The following is a 20,000-nucleotide window of genomic DNA, read 5'->3' on the forward strand; positions in this document are numbered from 1 at the left end:
GTGCTGGGGTTGGACCCCGCCACTGAGTTGAGTCCGGAGACCACTCCAGCAGCTGAGCCCCCGCCGTGACACGGGTCGCACAAACGCCTACTCGGATGCATGCAAGGAGAACAGGAGCCCGCCGTGCTGGTGCCGGACACCGCCACTGAGTTGAGTCGGCGAACGACTGCGAGCGGCTGCGCCACCCACGTGACACGGGCGCCACCTGGTGGATGCAAGCCAGCGTTACAAGTGCGCGGCGTGCTGAGGTTGGACCGAGCCACGGCACGGAGTTTTGGCCCACCACTCGAGCAGCTGGACCGCCGCCGTGACACGGACACACAAACGCCTTCCCGGACTAAAGCGGGCAGGACAGGTGCGTGCCGTGCTGGGGTCGGACCAAGGCCACAGGGTTGAGTGGGCAAACGCCGGCAGCAGCCGAACCAACGCCCTGGCACGGGCACACCACAGCGGCTTGTCGGAGGCCAGCAGACGAAGAGGTCAGGTGCGTGGCGTGCTGGGGTTGGACTCCGCCGCTGAGTTGAGTTGGGAAACCACTCAGGCAGCTGAGCCCCCGCCGTGACACGGACACACAAACGCCTCCCTCGGATGCCAGCCAGCCGAGCAAGCACTCGAAAGTGCGTGGCCTGCTCGTGTTGGACACCGCCACTCGGTTGAGTCCGCCAACGACTTGCAGCAGCTGAACCGCCACCGTGACACGGGGACACACAAACGCCGTCTCGGATGCAAGCAAGCAGGACAGGTGCGCGTCGTGCTGGGGTCGAGCCCCGCCACCGAGTTGAGTACGCAGACCACTCGGGAAGCTGAGCCGCCGCCGTGACACGGGTCGCACAAACGCCTTCTCGGATGCAAGCCAGGCGGTCAGGTGCGTGGCGTGCTGGGGTCGGACCACGCCACTGAGTTGAGTCGGCAGACGACTCAAGCAGCCGAACCACCACCGTTGACACAGTCACCTTCCGGCGCATGCAAGGCAGGAGGGCAGGTGTGTGGCGTGCTGGGGTTGGACACCGCCACTCAGTTGAGTTCGAAAACCACTGCAGCAGCTGCGCCACCCCCGTGACACGGACACACAAACGCCTCCCGGAATGCAAGCGCAATCCCGCCGCCGCGGGGCTCATTTGCGACCAGCGTTCCTTCATATATGTTTCCGCCCTTTGCTTATCATCAGAACGGGAAAGACTCTCCTGTCAGCTCAGTGCGGATTTGTCTAGGGCTTATTTGCTCACCTCTCCTCGCCCTTTTGTTCGGAACATGGTAGCCCCCTTCGCAGGAAGAACGAGTGCGGGGCGTGCCGGCATCAGTGATGCCCTAGGGTTGCGGTTAGTTAGGTGGGAGGTGCCCCCTCCAACTCACCTACTGCACGGAGGAACAAGGCCATTGTGTTGAGCTGTCAGAACCGGGCGAGCGGCCTGCGCAACGATCTTCCCTCGCCGACAAGGAAGACCGTGCTCGTCCCAGGTACCAAAAGTGGGTGCAACCGGCCGAAACGGCAGATGCACAACACGCCACAAAAAGGAAATGCCACATTGCCGAGCCGTGTGTCGTGCTGCACACCTGCCGTAATGGTAGAGAAATGGTTTGCACGGCCTGAAGAACGGGTTCGCCAAGCAGTGAGTGCCGATCACTGTCCCGTTTCAGGAACCGTCACGTGCCTCTTGCACCGAAGTGCACTCGCGGATCGCCTTGGTCTCCCAGACAACGAAACGACAACGTCCATCCACCCGGAAGAAATCCGGGTCAGCGGAGGGCCAACTCTCAGCGTTCTGCAGCAGTGCATGCACGATGGGCCGCCAAGGGCCCCCCCAGTACCTACAAGTTCTTGTCGGCACGGGAGGTCACCACTTAGCACGCCACCCAAGCGGCTGCAGCACACGCACGATGGGCCGCCAAGGGCCCCCCCAGTACCTACAAGTGTTTGTCGGCACGGGAGGTCACCACTTAGCACGGCACCCAAGCGGCATGCACTACATGAACGATGGGCCGCCAAGGGCCCCCCCAGTACCTACAAGTCCTTGTCGGCACGGGAGGTCACCACTTAGCACGCCACCCAAGCGTCTGCAGCACATGCACGATGGGCCGCCAAGGGCCCCCCCAGTACCTACAAGTGCTTGTCGGCACGGGAGGTCACCACTTAGCACGCCACCCAAGCGTCGTGAACTACATGCACGATGGGCCGCCAAGGGCCCCCCCAGTACCTACAAGTTCTTGTCGGCACGGGAGGTCACCACTTAGCACGGCACCCCAGCGCACACACACACCACCACACTGAGATCCCTACCACCAGGGACGTGAAATAAATGTCAATCATGGAGTTTGTAGGCGACGATGGGGAACATTCCAGCTCACCGTAGTTCCCATCGAACGCCAGAGGATGGCATCTGTGACCGCCAGGTCACATATCTGAGACATTGTCCAGTTAAGCAATCGCACGGTTTCGAGCCGGCCGCCGAGCGTTGCCTTGCATTCTTATGTATCTCATCCATCTCTTTAGAATGCAACATGTACGGAACACGGCACTTTGCTGCCTCAAAGTGCTGGCACTCTGCACCAAAAGTGCCCTTGTTTTTAAAACGTTCGAGCCGTCAGGTTCAAAGTTTCGGACTTAGGATCTTTTGACCGCCAGGTCACATATCTGAGACATTGTCCAGTTAAGCAATCGCACGGTTTCGAGCCGGCCGCCGAGCGTTGCCTTGCATTCTTATGTATCTCATCCATCTCTTTAGAATGCAACATGTACGGAACACGGCACTTTGCTGCCTCAAAGTGCTGGCACTCTGCACCAAAAGTGCCCTTGTTTTTAAAGCGTTCGAGCCGTCAGGTTCAAAGTTTCGGACTTAGAATCTTTTTGACCGCCAGGTCACATAACCATTATCCACTTAAGCAATCGCACGGTTTCGAGCCGGCCGCCGAGCGTTGCCTTGCATTCTTGTGTATCTAATCCATTTCTTTAGAATGCAAAATAAAAGGAACTTAGCACTTTGCTGCCTCAAAGTGCTGGCACTCTGCACCAAAAGTGCCCTTTTTGTTAAAACGTTCGAGCCGTCAGGTTCAAAGTTTCGGACTTAGAATCTTTTTGACCGCCAGGTCACATCAGCATTATCCACTTAAGCAATCGCACGGTTTCGAGCCGGCCGCCGAGCTTTGCCTTGCATTCTTGTGTATCTAATCCATTTCTTTAGAATGCAAAATAAAAGGAACTTAGCACTTTGCTGCCTCAAAGTGCTGGCACTCTGCACCAAAAGTGCCCTTTTTTCATTTCGAGCCATTAGGTCCGTTAGTTTTCGGCTTAGAACTGGAACCGCTTCCAGATTCCCCCAAAGCCGCATGGAAAGCAAGCCAGCGAAAAGAACTTTGCACTTTGCCCTCTCAAAGTGCAGGCACTCTGCCCCAAAAGTGCCTTGACCTCGAGCCTATAGGTGCAAGCTTATAGGCATGGAACTGTGGACACTCCAGTTCCGTTGGCTAACGCACTGCTTTCTCGTGTTGCCCGGCGTGCGTAGGAACTCGGCACTCTGCACCCGAAGTGCCAGCACTCTTCGCCCAAAGTGCATTTTGCTAAATAAACCATTGACAAGGCGTCTGCACGACCACCCGACAATTGTTTATTGATATATATACTAGCCTATAATATATATATCTGACTAGAGTCACCACCGGCCAGGCAACTCTAGCCGTTTTCCAGAACAAACCCAGGAATTTTCGAAAAAATGACAAAGTGTCTGGCGACCCATCAGACACTTGAGTGCACTTCAAAAGGACTTATATTTGCCCAAAGTCCCCATCCGCGAAGTAACACTTTCCTGGGTATCTTTTTCAGTCACTCCCATTGACCAAAAATGTTCTGAAAAACGAGTTCCCGAAAATCTCCGGGCACCCCGCCAACCCACCTATCCAGAAATGGCTGGTGGCCACCTGGGCGGGGTGTCCCCGGTAGTCCTACCGGGGAAGGTGCCTGGGAGGCCCGCAAACCGGATCTGTCGAACCTTCATGGAGGCTCCCGAGGACAAACCATTAACCAGCCTCCCAGCAGCTGTGCTGGGAATTGCCTGCGGATACCTCCAAGGGACTGACCCTCCGACCTCTGCGGGAAACCACGCACTGTGTCCCCGGTTCGCCGACCGGATCTGCCCCATAGACTTCCGTCCGGCAAACCATTAACCAGCCTCCCTGAAGCTCTGCTGGAAATTGCCGGAGACTAGTCCCAAGGGACTGACCCGCCGGCCTCTGCCGGAAACCACGCACTCTGGGCCCGGTTCGCCGACCGGATCTGCCCCATAGACTTCCCACCGCGCTCCTGCTCCTTGCTCTGACCGCTCAGGGAGCCTCAAATTCGGTGGGACCACCGCACCCTGAGGTGCATTTTTTTTCAAAGGCCCGAAGTACCCCTGGACCATCTCTCTGCCAGAGACTAAGTCCAAACTGGTTAATGAGTTACACCGGCACCATACACCGCGGGCTTTTTTTCAACTGTTGCCCCCGCCAGCAGTGCTTCTGCCCGGCTACCACCGGGCAAATCGGGGCCCCTGTCACCAGCTGGCTGGACCATCTCTCTGCCAGAGACTAAGTCCAAACTGGTTAATGAGTTACACCGGCTCCATACACCACGGGCTTTTCTTCAACTGTCGCCCCCGCCAGCAGTGCTTCTGCCCGGCTACCACCGGGCAAACCGGGCCCCTCACACCAGCTGGCTGGACCATCTCTCTGCCAGAGACTAAGTCCAAACTGGTTAATGAGTTACACAGGGTCCATACACCGCGGGCTGATTTTCAAATGTTGCCCGTGCCAGCGGTGCTTCTACCCGGCTACCACCGGGCAAATCGGGTGCCTCACACCAGCTGGCAGGCTGGACCGTCTCTCTGCCAGAGACGAAATCCGAACTGGTTAATGAGTTACACAGGGTCCATACACCGCGGGCTTTTGCTCAACTGTTGCCCCCGCCAGCAGTGCTTCTGCCCGGCTACCAACGGGCAAATCGGGGCCCCTGTCACCAGCTGGCTGGACCATCTCTCTGCCAGAGACTAAGTCCAAACTGGTTAATGAGTTACACCGGCTCCATACACCACGGGCTTTTCTTCAACTGTCGCCCCCGCCAGCAGTGCTTCTGCCCGGCTACCACCGGGCAAACCGGGCCCCTCACACCAGCTGGCTGGACCATCTCTCTGCCAGAGACTAAGTCCAAACTGGTTAATGAGTTACACAGGGTCCATACACCGCGGGCTGATTTTCAAATGTTGCCCGTGCCAGCGGTGCTTCTACCCGGCTACCACCGGGCAAATCGGGTGCCTCACACCAGCTGGCAGGCTGGACCGTCTCTCTGCCAGAGACGAAATCCGAACTGGTTAATGAGTTACACAGGGTCCATACACCGCGGGCTTTTGCTCAACTGTTGCCCCCGCCAGCAGTGCTTCTGCCCGGCTACCAACGGGCAAATCGGGGCCCCTGTCACCAGCTGGCTGGACCATCTCTCTGCCAGAGACTAAGTCCAAACTGGTTAATGAGTTACACCGGCTCCATACACCACGGGCTTTTCTTCAACTGTCGCCCCCGCCAGCAGTGCTTCTGCCCGGCTACCACCGGGCAAACCGGGCCCCTCACACCAGCTGGCTGGACCATCTCTCTGCCAGAGACTAAGTCCAAACTGGTTAATGAGTTACACAGGGTCCATACACCGCGGGCTGATTTTCAAATGTTGCCCGTGCCAGCGGTGCTTCTCCCCGTCTGCCACCGGGCAAATCGGGTGCCTCACACCAGCTGGCAGGCTGGACCGTCTCTCTGCCAGAGACGAAATCCGAACTGGTTAATGAGTTACACAGGGTCCATACACCGCGGGCTTTTGCTCAACTGTTGCCCCTGCTGGCAGTGCTTCTTCCCGGCTTCCACCGGTCAAGTCGGGTGCCTCGCACCAGCTGGCTGGACCGTCTCTCTGCCAGAGACTAAGTCCCAACTGGTTAATGAGTTTCACCAGCTCCGTACTCCGCGGGCTGGCTACTCCTCCGTTCCGGCCGCCGCCGGTCCTCCTCCCCGGGTGCCTCCGGGGCTCCTCGGGTCCCTTACGCGAGGGGAGGGCTTCCCTGTCTGCCGCTGGCCACCAGGCAGCCGCTTTCCCCACGGCCAAACAAGCCGGAGAAAGAGCTAGAAATTCGGGAAAATACTAGCCCATTCCGGCCGAATGGCCGTCGGGGCGGCCGCCCGTGGCGGCCCCAGCAGACATGGGACCTCGGTCGTGGACCACTTCTCACTCTCGGCCGTGTACTTCCTTGGATCTCCAAAACTGGTTAATGTTTTACCACCGTTTTCGCCCTCCTACTAATCTGCAGGTACCCCGCCAACCCACCTGACCGCAATCGGCCTTCGCTTACGTCAGCGGGAAACCCTCCGGTAGTCCTACCGCCGAGGAGGCTCCGCCGGCGGTATGGCTGGTCAAATTGACTCCCTTAGCCGACCACGGTTCTTTTTTAAACAGCATTTTTTCTCAATTCCAACGGCCAGGCCGCCTTGCTGGGGGTCTCCCCGTCCCAGGGACGTCACCCCCCGGGCGGCAGGGCACACCGGGCCGCTCACACCAGCTGGCTGGACCATCTCTCTGCCAGAGACTAAGTCCAAACTGGTTAATGAGTTACACAGGGTCCATACACCGCGGGCTGATTTTCAAATGTTGCCCGTGCCAGCGGTGCTTCTCCCCGTCTGCCACCGAGCAAATCGGGTGCCTCACACCAGCTGGCAGGCTGGACCGTCTCTCTGCCAGAGACGAAATCCGAACTGGTTAATGAGTTACACAGGGTCCATACACCGCGGGCTTTTGCTCAACTGTTGCCCCTGCTGGCAGTGCTTCTTCCCGGCTTCCACCGGTCAAGTCGGGTGCCTCGCACCAGCTGGCTGGACCGTCTCTGTGCCAGAGACTAAGTCCCAACTGGTTAATGAGTTTCACCAGCTCCGTACTCCGCGGGCTGGCTACTCCTCCGTTCCGGCCGCCGCCGGTCCTCCTCCCCGGGTGCCTACGGGGCTCCTCGGGTCCCTTACGCGAGGGGAGGGCTTCCCTGTCTGCCGCTGGCCACCAGGCAGCCGCTTTCCCCACGGCCAAACAAGCCGGAGAAAGAGCTAGAAATTCGGGAAAATACTAGCCCATTCCGGCCGAATGGCCGTCGGGGCGGCAGCCCGTGGCGGCCCCAGCAGACATGGGACCTCGGTCGGGGACCACTTCTCACTCTCGGCCGTGTACTTCCTTGGATCTCCAAAACTGGTTAATGTTTTACCACCGTTTTCGCCCTCCTACTAATCTGCAGGTACCCCGCCAACCCACCTGACCGCAATCGGCCTTCGCTTACGTCAGCGGGAAACCCTCCGGTAGTCCTACCGCCGAGGAGGCTCCGCCGGCGGTATGGCTGGTCAAATTGACTCCCTTAGCCGACCACGGTTCTTTTTTAAACAGCATTTTTTCTCAATTCCAACGGCCAGGCCGCCTTGCTGGGGGTCTCCCCGTCCCCGAAACGCCACCCCCCGGGCGGCAGGTCCTTCCAGAGCGACAAACAGGTCGACAAACTATGCACTGGTTAATGCTGTCCCCGACTGGTTAATGTTGTCCCCAACTGGTTAATGTTTTCCCCGCTGCTCCAGGGACCAAATTTCGACTGGTTAATGACTTGCCCGACGCTCCAGCGGCTGCGGCGTTGGTGGTTAATGTTTTCTCCGACTGCTTCATGCTTTCCGCCACTGGTTAATGTTTTCCCTGCTGCTCCAGGGACAAAGTTCGGACTGGTTAATGACTTCCACGATGCTCCAGCGGCTGCGGCTTGCTGCTCAATGTTTTCCCCGACTGGTTAATGTTTTGCCTGCTGCTCCAGGGACAAAGTACCGACTGGTTAATGACTTCCACGATGCTCCAGCGGCTGCGGCTTGCTGCTCAATGTTTTCCCCGACTGGTTAATGTTTTGCCTGCTGCTCCAGGGACAAAGTACCGACTGGTTAATGACTTCCACGATGCTCCAGCGGCTGCGGCTTGCTGCTCAATGTTTTCCCCGACTGGTTAATGTTTTGCCTGCTGCTCCAGGGACAAAGTACCGACTGGTTAATGACTTCCACGATGCTCCAGCGGCTGCGGCTTGCTGCTCAATGTTTTCCCCGACTGGTTAATGTTTTGCCTGCTGCTCCACGGACAAAGTACCGACTGGTTAATGACTTCCACGATGCTCCAGCGGCTGCGGCTTGCTGCTCAATGTTTTCCCCGACTGGTTAATGTTTTGCCTGCTGCTCCAGGGACAAAGTACCGACTGGTTAATGACTTCCACGATGCTCCAGCGGCTGCGGCTTGCTGCTCAATGTTTTCCCCGGCTGGTTAATGTTTTGCCTGCTGCTCCAGGGACAAAGTACCGACTGGTTAATGACTTCCACGATGCTCCAGCGGCTGCGGCTTCCTGCTCAATGTTTTCCCCGACTGGTTAATGTTTTGCCTGCTGCTCCAGGGACAAAGTACCGACTGGTTAATGACTTCCACGATGCTCCAGCGGCTGCGGCTTCCTGCTCAATGTTTTCCCCGACTGGTTAATGTTTTGCCTGCTGCTCCAGGGACAAAGTTCGGACTGGTTAATGACTTCCACGATGCTCCAGCGGCTGCGGCTTGCTGCTCAATGTTTTCCCCGACTGGTTAATGTTTTGCCTGCTGCTCCAGGGACAAAGTACCGACTGGTTAATGACTTCCACGATGCTCCAGCGGCTGCGGCTTGCTGCTCAATGTTTTCCCCGACTGGTTAATGTTTTGCCTGCTGCTCCAGGGACAAAGTACCGACTGGTTAATGACTTCCACGATGCTCCAGCGGCTGCGGCTTGCTGCTCAATGTTTTCCCCGACTGGTTAATGTTTTGCCTGCTGCTCCAGGGACAAAGTACCGACTGGTTAATGACTTCCACGATGCTCCAGCGGCTGCGGCTTGCTGCTCAATGTTTTCCCCGACTGGTTAATGTTTTGCCTGCTGCTCCCAGGGACAAAGTACCGACTGGTTAATGACTTCCACGATCCTCCAGCGGCTGTGGCTTCCTGTTTAATGTTCTCCCCGGCTGGTTAATGTTTTCCCTTCTGCTCCCAGGGACCAAGTACCGACTGGTTAATGACTTCCACGATCCTCCAGCGGCTGCGGCTTTCTGGTTAATGTTTTGCCCGACGGGGTATTGTTTTCACTGCTGCTCCAGGGACAAAGTACCGACTGGTTAATGACTTCCACGATCCTCCAGCGGCTGCAGCTTTCTGGTTAATGTTTTGCCCGACTGGTTAATGTTTTGCCCGACTGGTTAATGTGTTCCCTGCTGCTCCCAGGGACAAAGTACCGACTGGTTAATGACTTCCACGATCCTCCAGCGGCTGCAGCTTTCTGGTTAATGTTTTGCCCGACTGGTTAATGTTTTGCCCGACTGGTTAATGTGTTCCCTGCTGCTCCCAGGGACAAAGTACCGACTGGTTAATGACTTCCACGATCCTCCAGCGGCTGCGGCTTGCTGCTTAATGTTTTCCCCGACGGGTCAATGTTTTCACTGCTGCTCCCAGGGACAAAGTACCGACTGGTTAATGACTTCCACGGTCCTCCAGCGGCTGCAGCTTTCTGGTAAATGTTTTGCCCGACTGGTTAATGTTTTGCCCGACTGGTTAATGTGTTCCCTGCTGCTCCCAGGGGCAATGTACCGACTGGTCAATGGCTTCCACGATGCTGCAGCGGCTGCGGCTTTCTGGTTAATGTTTTCCCCGGCTGGTTTATGCTTTCCCTGCTGCTCCCAGGGACAAAGTACCGACTGGTTAATGACTTGCATGATGCACCAGCGGCTGCGGCTTCCTGGTTAATGTTTTGCCCGACTGGTTAATGTTTTCCCCGTCTGGTGAATGTTTTGCCTCTGCTGCTACAGGGACCAAGCCCAACTGGTTAATGTTTTCCCCTCGGTTCTCCAGGGACTCCTGCTGCCTGGTGAATGCTTTCCCCGCCGCTTCTCCGGGGACTCGGTCCGACTGGTTCATGTTTTCCCCGACTGGTGAGTGTTTTGCCCCTGCTTCTCTGGAGACTAAGTGCAACTGGTTTCACGTCTTCCCTTCGACCCCAGGGACCAGAGTCTAAGTGGTGAATGTTTTCCCTTCTGCTCCAGGCAGCACGTCCAAGTGGTTCATGTTTTGCTCCTGCTTGTGCAGAGGGTACAAAATCCAAGGGGGGGACTGCCATTGCCCACACCGCAGCAGCAGCTGGTAACTGTTTTCCCCTGGCAAGTGGAAGCCTCCCTTCCCCCACCTGGCTGATACACTGACCTTCCCATAACCTCAGCATGTTTACAAACACTGCATGTCATTTCTTCAAAGCTTTGTTGACAGTTACCTGCACCTGTGTCAACACTCACCTCTCCCGCGCACTCAATCCAGCACTCGACCTGTGCCGGAACTGCCAGAGGCAGCGAGTGAGTTTTTAAAGTGGATGAAGTGTCCGAAGTCAGGCTTACATTCACATTGAAGTGAAGTTACTGAGAGAGTCAGGCAGACAGACAGACAGACAGACAGACAGACAGGCAGGCAGGCAGGCAGGCAGGCAGGCAGAGAGAGAGGGGGGAATCGATATTCAAAGGTGTCAACGTGAATGATTCGCCTCACAAGCAAGGCGTACATTCAGACTGGATCAGCTTCCTGGGACACAGAGAGACAGAGGGAGAGGTGAAAGTTTTCCCCGACTGGTTAATGTTTTCCTCGGTGGGTTAATGTTTTCCCCCGCGGTTGGTTCATCTTTTGCCCCTGCTTCGCCAGAGACAAAGTCCGACTGGTTCATGTTGTCCCCTGGCTTCTCCAGGGACGATGTCCGGCTGGTTAATGTTTTCCCCTCGCTTCTCCATGCACCAAGTGCCACTGGTTAATGATTTCTCCGACTGGTTAATGTTTTGCCCCTGCTTCTCCGGAGACCACATCCGACTGGTGAATGTTTTCCTCTCGCTTCTACAGGGACTCCGTACACCAGGTTCATGTCTTGCCCCTGCTTGTCCAGAGGGTACAATAAAAAAGGGAACTGTCATGGCCCAAACAGCAGCAGCAGCAGCAGCAGCAAGTGGAAGCCTCCCTTCCCCCACCTGGCTGACACACTGACTTTGCCGTTCCCTCAGCATGTTTACAAACATTGCCTGCCGTTTCTTCAAAGCTTTGTTGACAGCTGCCTGCACCTGCTTCAATACTCAGCCCTCCCCCCCTCTCACTCGAACACTCAAGCTGTGCCTGAACTGGCAGAGAGAGCGAGTTTTTAAAGTTTCTCAAGTGTCAGAAGTCAGGCTTACATGAACACTGCAGGGAAGTTACTGAGAGAGAGGGACAGTGAGAGAGAGGGAGAGACAGACAGGCAGAGAGAGGGGGGATCGATATTTAAAGGTGTCAACATGAATGATTCGCCTCACAAGCAAGGCCTACATTCACACTGAATCAGCTTACTGGGACACAGAGATAAAGGGGGAAGAGGTGAAAGTTTTCCCCGACCGGTTCATGTTATCCACCCCCCCCCCCCCCTGCTTCTCCAGGCTCCAAGTCCCACTGGTTCAAGTTTTCCCCACGGCTGGTTCATGTCTTGCCCATCGAGCCAGGCCCTAAGCCCCACGGGTTAATGTTTTGCCCGGTTGGTTAATGTTTTGTCCGACTGGGTAATGTTTTCCCCAGTTGGTTCCTGTTTTCCCCGACTGGTTAATGTTTTGTCCGACTGGTTAATGTTTTCCCCAGTTGGTTAATGTTTTCCCCGACTGGTTAATGTTTGGCCTGACTGGTTAATGTTTTCCCCACGGTTGTTTGATGCTGTGCCCCTGCGTCGCCAGGGACTCTGTTCAACTGTTGAACGCTTTCCCCTCGGTTCTCCAGGGACCAAGCACAACTGGTTAATGCTTTCCCCCAGCTTCTCCAGGCACCCAGCCCCGACTGGTTAATGTTTTCCCCCTGCTTCTCCAGGGGCCAAGTCCCACAGTTGAATGACTTCCCGGTGGTTGGTTCATGCTTTCCCCACCGTTGTTCCATGCTTTGCCCATCCAGCCAGACCCGAATTCGGACTGGTTAATGTTTTGCCCGACTGGTTAATGTTTTCCCCACGGTTGGTTCATGCTGTGCTCCTGCTTCTCCAGGGAGCAAGTGCAACTGGTTAATGTTTTCCCCTCGGTTCTCCAGGGACCAAGCACCACTGGATAATGTTTTCCCCTTCGCTTCTCCAGGGACAGGGCCCGACGGGTTAATGTTTTCCCCCTGCTCCTCCAGGGACCAAGCCCCACTGTGTCATGACTTCCCCATGTTTGGTTCATGCCTTCCCCACCGTTCTCTCACGATTTGCCCACCCAGACAGACCCTAAGCCCCACCGGTTAATGTTTAGCCCGACTGGTTAATGTTTTGTCCGACTGGTTAATGTTTTGTCCGACTGGTTAATGTTTTGCCCAGTTGGTTAATGTTTTGCCCGACTGGTTAATGTTTTGCCCTACTGGTTAATGTTTTCCCCACGGCTGGCTACCGTTTTGCCCCTGCTTCTCCAGGGAGTACGCCCAACCGGTTCATGTTTTCCCCTCGGTTCTCCAGGGACCAAGCACCACTGGTTAATGTTTTCCCCTCGGTTCTCCAGGCACCAGGCCCGACGGGTGAATGTTTTCCCCCCTGCTCCTCCAGGGACCAAGTCCCACTGTTGAATGACTTCCCCAAGGTTGGTTCATGCCGTCCCCACCGTTCTCTGACGATTTGCCCACCCAGACAGACCCTAAGCCCCACCGGTTAACGTTTTGCCCGACTGGTTAATGTTTTGTCCGACTGGTTAATGTTTTGCCCACGGTTGGTTCATGTTTCGCCCCTGCTTCTCCAGGGAGCAGGCCCGACTGGTTAATGTTTCCCCCTCGGTTCTCCAGGGACCAAGCACCACTGGTTAATGTTTTCCCCTGCGCTTCTCCAGTCACCCAGCCCAACTGGTTTATGTTTTCCCCCTGCTCCTCCAGGGACCAAGTCCCACTGTTGAATGACGTCCCTATGGTTGGTTCATGCCGTCCCCACCGTTGTTTCATCATTTGCCCAACCAGACGGACCCTAAGCCCCACTGGTTAATGTTTTGCCGGGTTGGTTAATGTTTTGCCCGACTGGTTAATGTTTTCCCCAGTTGGTTAATGTTTTGCCCCACTGGTTAATGTTTTGCCCCACTGGTTAATGTTTTGCCCACGGCTGGTTCATGTTTCGCCCCTGCTTCTCCAGGGAGCAAGCCCAACTGGTTAATGTTCTCCCCTCGGTTCTCCAGGGACCAAGCACCACTGGATAATGTTTTCCCCTTCGCTTCTCCAGGGACAGGGCCCGACGGGTGAATGTTTTCCCCCTGCTCCTCCAGGGACCAAGCCCCACTTTGTCATGACTTCCCCATGTTTGGTTCATGCCTTCCCCACCGTTGTTTCACGATTTGCCCACCCAGCCAGACCCTAAGCCCCACTGGTTCATGTTTTGCCCAGTTGGTTAATGTTTTGCCCGACTGGTTAATGGTTTCCCCAGTCGGTTAATGTTTTGCCCGACTGGTTAATGTTTTGCCCGGCTGGTTAATGTTTTGCCCACGGTTGGTTCATGTTTCGCCCCTGCTTCTCCAGGGAGCAAGCCCAACTGGTTAATGTTTTCCCCTCGGTTCTCCAGGGACCAAGCACCACTGGTTAATGTTTTCCCCTCGGTTCTCCAGGCACCAGGCCCGACGGGTGAATGTTTTCCCCCCTGCTCCGCCAGGGACCAAGTCCCACTGTGGAATGACTTCCCCAAGGTTGGTTCATGCCGTCCCCACCGTTGTCTCACCATTTGCCCACCCAGACAGGCCCTAAGCCCCACCGGTTAATGTTTTGCCCGACTGGTTAATGTTTTGTCCGACTGGTTAATGTTTTGCCCAGTTGGTTAATGTTTTGCCCGACTGGTTAATGTTTTGCCCCACTGGTTAATGTTTGGCCCACGGTTGGTTCATGTTTCGCCCCTGCTTCTACAGGGAGTACGCCCAACTGGTTAATGTTTTCCCCTCGGTTCTCCAGGGACCAAGCACCACTGGTTAATGTTTTCCCCTCGGTTCTCCAGGCACCAGGCCCGACGGGTGAATGTTTTCCCCCCGGCTCCGCCAGGGACCAAGTCCCACTGTGGAATGACTTCCCCAAGGTTGGTTCATGCCGTCCCCACCGTTCTCTGACGATTTGCCCACCCAGACAGACCCTAAGCCCCACCGGTTAACGTTTTGCCCGACTGGTTAATGTTTTGTCCGACTGGTTAATGTTTTGCCCAGTTGGTTAATGTTTTGCCCGACTGGTTAATGTTTTGCCCTACTGGTTAATGTTTTGCCCTACTGGTTAATGTTTTCCCCACGGCTGGCTAACGTTTTGCCCCTGCTTCTCCAGGGAGTACGCCCAACTGGTTAATGTTTTCCCCTCGGTTCTCCAGGGACCAAGCACCACTGGTTCATGTTTTCCCCTCGGTTCTCCAGGCACCAGGCCCGACGGGTGAATGTTTTCCCCCCTGCTCCTCCAGGGACCAAGTCCCACTGTTGAATGACCTCCCCAAGGTTGGTTCATGCCGTCCCCACCGTTCTCTGACGATTTGCCCACCCAGACAGACCCTAAGCCCCACCGGTTAACGTTTTGCCCGACTGGTTAATGCTTTGTCCGACTGGTTAATGTTTTGCCCAGTTGGTAAATGTTTTGCCCGACTGGTTAATGTGTTGCCCTACTGGTTAATGTTTTCCCCACGGCTGGCTAACGTTTTGCCCCTGCTTCTCCAGGGAGTACGCCCAACTGGTTAATGTTTTCCCCTCGGTTCGCCAGGGACCAAGCACCACTGGTTCATGTTTTCCCCTCGGTTCTCCAGGCACCAGGCCCGACGGGTGAATGTTTTCCCCCCTGCTCCTCCAGGGACCAAGTCCCACTGTTGAATGACCTCCCCAAGGTTGGTTCATGCCGTCCCCACCCGTTGTTTCACGATTTGCCCACCCAGCCAGACCCTAAGCCCCACTGGTTAATGTTTTGCCCGGTTGGTTACTGTTTTGTCCGACTGGTTAATGTTTTGCCCAGTTGGTTAATGTTTTCCCCGACTGGTTAATGTTTTGCCCGACTGGTTAATGTTTTGCCCACGGTTGGTTCATGTCTCGCCCCTGCTTCTCCAGGGAGGAAGCCCAACTGGTTAATGATTTCCCCGCGGTTCTCCAGGGACCAAGCACCACTGGTTCATGTTTTCCCCTCGGTTCTCCAGGCACCAGGCCCGACGGGTTCATGTTTTCCCCCTGCCCCTCCAGGGACCAAGTCCCACTGTTTAATGACTTCCCCAAGGTTGGTTCATGCCGTCCCCACCCGTTGTTTCACGATTTGCCCACCCAGCCAGACCCTAAGCCCCACGGGTTAATATTTTGCCCGGTTGGTTAATGTTTTGCCCGACTGGTTAATGTTTTCCCCGACTGGTTAATGTTTTCCCCACGGCTGGCTAACGTTTTGCCCCTGCTTCTCCAGGGAGCGAGCCCAACGGGTTAATGTTTTCCCCTCGGCTCTCCAGGGACCAAGCACAACTGGTTAATGTTTTCCGCTTCACTTCCCCAGGGACCAGGCCCGACTGGTGAATGTTTTCCCCCTTGCTCCTCCAGGGACCAAGTCCCACTGTTTGATGACTTCCCCATGGATGGTTCATGCCGTCCCCACCGTTGTTTCACGATTTGCCCACCCAGACAGACCCTAAGCCCCACTGGTTAATGTTTTGCCCGGTTGGTTAATGTTTTGTCCGACTGGTTAATGTTTTGCCCAACTGGTTAATGTTTTGCCCGAGTGGTTAATGTGTTGCCCTACTGGTTAATGTTTTCCCCACGGCTGGCAAACGTTTTGCCCCTGCTTCTCCAGGGAGCGAGCCCAACGGGTTCATGTTTTCCCCTCGGTTCTCCAGGGACGAAGCACCACTGGTTCATGCTTTCCCCTTCGCTTCTCCAGGGACCAGGCCCGACGGGTGAATGTTATCCCCCCGGCTCCTCCAGGGACCAAGTCCCACTGTTGAATGACTTCCCCATGGTTGGTCCATGCCTGCCCCACCGTTGTTCCATGTTTGGCGCACCCAGCGAGACCCTAAGCCCCACTGGTTCATGTTTTGCCCGAGTGGTTAATGTCTTGCCCAACTGGTTAATGTTTTGCCCGGTTGGTTAATGTTTTGCCCGCGTGGTTAATGTTGTGCCCAACTGGTTAATGTTTTGCCCAACTGGTTAATGTTTTGCCCGACTGGTTAATGTTTTCCCCACGGTTGGCTAACGTTTCGCCCCTGCTTCTCCAGGGAGCGAGCCCCACTGGTTAATGTTCTCCCCTCGGTTCTCCAGGGACCAAGCACCACTGGTTCATGTTTTCCCCTCGGTTCTCCAGGCACCAGGCCCGACGGGTGAATGTTTCCCCCCCTGCTCCTCCAGGGACCACGTCCCACTGTTGAATGACTTCCCCATGCTTGGTCCATGCCTTCCCCACCGTTGATCCATGTTTGGCCCACCCAGCGAGACCCTAAGCCCCACTGGTTAATGTTTTGCCCGGTTGGTTAATGTTTTGCCCGAGTGGTTAATGTTTTGCCCAACTGGTTAATGTTTTGCCCGACTGGTGAAGGTTTTCCCCGACTGGTTAATGTTTTGCCCTGCTGGTTAATGTTTTCCCCACGGCTGGCTGACGTTTTGCCCCTGCTTCTCCAGGGAGCGAGCCCAACGGGTTCACGTTTTCCCCTCGGCTCTCCAGGGACCAAGCACAACTGGTTCATGTTTTCCGCTTCACTTCCCCAGGGACCAGGCCCGACTGGTTAATGTTTTCCCCCTTGCTCCTCCAGGGACCAAGTCCCACTGTTTGATGACTTCCCCGTGGTTGGTTCGTGCCGTCCCCACCCTTGTTTCACGATTTGCCCACCCAGGCAGACCCTAAGCCCCACTGGTTAATGTTTTGCCCGGTTGGTTAATGTTTTGTCCGACTGGTTAATGTTTTGCCCAAGTGGTTAATGTTTTGCCCGACTGGTTAATGTTTTCCCCGACTGGTTAATGTTTTGCCCGACTGGTTAATGTTTTCCCAAGGATGGTTGATGCTGTGCCCCTGCTTCTCCAGGGGCTATGGCCACCCGGTTCATGTTTTCCCCTCGGTTCTCCAGGGACGAGGCCCGACTGGTTAGTGTTTTCCCCCTGCTTCTCCGGGGACCAAGTCCCACTGTTTAATGACTTTCCCATGGTTGGTTCGTGCCTTCCCCACCCTTGTTTCATGTTTTGCCCACCCAGCCAGACCCTAAGCCCCACTGGTTAATGTTTTGCCCGGTTGGTTAATGTTTTGTCCGACTGGTTAATGTTTTCCCCAGTTGGTTAATGTTTTGCCCGAGTGGTTCATGTTTTGCCCGGCTGGTTAATGTTTTCCCCACGGTTGGCTGACGTTTTGCCCCTGCTTCTACAGGGAGCGAGCCCAACTGGTTACCGTTTTCCCGTCGGTTCTCCAGGGACGAAGCACCACTGGTTAATGTTTTCCCCTTCGCTTCTCCAGGGACCAGGCCCGACGGGTCAATGTTTTCCCCCCTGCTCCTCCAGGGACCCAGTCCCACTGCTGAATGACTTCCCCGTGGTTGGTCCATGCCTTCCCCACCGCTGTTTCATGTTTTGCCCGCCCAGCGGGACCCTAAGCCCCACTGGTTAATGTTTTGCCCGGTTGGTTAATGTTTTGCCCGACTGGTTAATGTTTTGCCCGACTGGTTAATGTTTTGCCCGACTGGTTAATGTTTTCCCCACGGATGGTTGATGCGGCGCCCCTGCTTCTCCAGGGACACTGGCCAACTGATGAATGTTTTCCCCTCGCTTCTCCAGGGAGAAGGTCCGACTGGTTCATGTTTTGCCCCTGCTTCTCCAGGGACTACGGCCAACTGGTTAATGTTTTCCCCTCGTTCCTCCAGGGACAAGGTCCGACTGCTTAATGTTTTCCCCACGGTTGGTTCATGCTTTCCCCACCGTTGCATCACGTGTGGCCCATCCAGGCAGAGCCCAAGTCCCCCAGGTTCATGTTTGGCCCGAGTGGTTAATGTTTTCCCCAGCTGGTTAATGTTTTGCCCGACTGGTTAATGTTTTGCCCGAGTGGTTAATGTTTTGCACGACTGGTTAATGTTTTGCCCAGTTGGTTAATGTTTTGCCCGACTGGTTAATGTTCGGCAAGACTGGTTGAGGTCTTCCCCACGGACGGTGGATGCTGTGCCCCTGCTTCTGCAGGGACTATGGCCAACTGGTTCATGTTTTCCCCTCGGTTCTCCAGGGACCAAGCCCAAGTGGTTGATCTCTTTCCCACGGTTCTCCAGGGGCTAGGTCCAACTGGTTAATGGTATCCCCACGGTCGGTTCATGCTTTCCCCACCGTTGCATCATGTGTGGCCCATCCAGGCAGAGCCCAAGTCCCCCGGGTTCATGTTGGGCCCGAGTGGTTAATGTTTTGCCCAGTTGGTTAATGTTTTCCCCGACTGATTAATGTTTTGCCCAGTTGGTCAATGTTTTGCCCGACTGGTTAATGTTTTGCCCGAGTGGTTAATGTTTTGCCCGACTGGTTAATGTTTTGCCCGAGTGGTTAATGTTTTGCCCGACTGGTTAATGTTTTGCCGCAGTGGTTCATGTTTTCCTCGACTGGTTAATGTTTTGCCCTCGGTTGGTTAATGCTTTGCCCCTGTTTCTCCAGAGACTAAGTCCGACTGGTCCGTCCTTTCCCCAAGCTTCTGCAGGCACCATGTCCAACTGGTAAGTGCTTTCCCTTCTGCTCCAGGCAGTCAGCCCGACTGGTTAGTGTTTTGCCCCTGCTTTTCCAGGGACCAATTCCCACCGGTTAATGTTTTCCCCGTCATTGGTTCAAGCTTCCCCCACGGTCGCTGAATGATTTGCCCATCCAGCCAGTGGCCAAGTCCCACTGGTTCATGTTTTCCCCCGGTTGGTTAATGTTTTGCCCGACTGGTTAATGTTTTGCCCGACTGGTTAATGTTTTCCCCACGGTTGGTTCATGTTTTGCCCCGGCTTCTCCACAGACTAAGTCCTACTGGTTAACGTGTTCCCCCCAGCTTCTGCAGGGACTATGTCCGACTGGTTAATGGTTTCCCTCCTGCTCCAGGCACCAAGACCGACTGGTTAATGTTTTCCCTCCTGCTCCAGGCAACAGGAGCACCTGGTTTCCCCCCTGCTTCTCCAGTCTAACTGGTGAATGTCGCCCCCCCGCCCCCCCTTGCTTCTCCAGGCACTCACTCCCACTGGCTCATCATCTCCCCGTTACTGCCCGTGCAAGGCGCGCACAAGCCCGCCAACAGCTTGATCTCCCCCCCGCTACCACCAGAGACTGACTCCCAATGGTCCACCTTCTCCCCCCTGCTTCTCCAGGCACTCACTCCCACTGGCTCATCATCTCCCCGCTGCTGGCCGTTGAAGGCACCCACAAGCCCGCCAACAGCTTGATCTCCCCCCCACTACCGCCAGAGACTGACTCCCAATGGTCCACCTTCTCCCCCTGCTTCTCCAGTCATCCACTCCCACTGGCTCATCATCTCCCCGCTGCTGCCCGTTCAAGGCACCCACAAGCCCGCCAACAGCTTGATCTCCCCCCCACTACCGCCAGAGACTGACTCCCAATGGTCCACCTTCTCCCCCCTGCTTCTGCAGGCACTCACTCCCACTGGCTCATCATCTCCCCGCTGCTGCCCGTGCAAGGCACCCACAAGCCCGCCAACAGCTTGATCTCCCCCCCACTACCACCAGAGACTGACTCCCAATGGTCCACCTTCTCCCCCCTGCTTCTGCAGGCACTCACTCCCACTGGCTCATCATCACCCCGCTGCTGCCCGTGCAAGGCACCCACAAGCCCGCCAACAGCTTGATCTCCCCCCCGCTACCGCCAGAGAATGACTCCCAATGGTCCACCTTCTCCCCCTGCTTGTCCAGTCATCCACTCCGACTGGTTCGTCTTCTCCCCGCTGCCTGCACGCCTTCTCCCCGCTGCTGCCCGTGCAAGGCGCGCACAAGCCCGCCAACAGCT

This window comes from Carcharhinus amblyrhynchos, unplaced genomic scaffold (genome assembly GCF_965287045.1).
Source record: "Carcharhinus amblyrhynchos unplaced genomic scaffold, sCarAmb.v2.hapA chromosome_201, whole genome shotgun sequence".
In the NCBI taxonomy this organism is placed as follows: domain Eukaryota; kingdom Metazoa; phylum Chordata; class Chondrichthyes; order Carcharhiniformes; family Carcharhinidae; genus Carcharhinus; species Carcharhinus amblyrhynchos.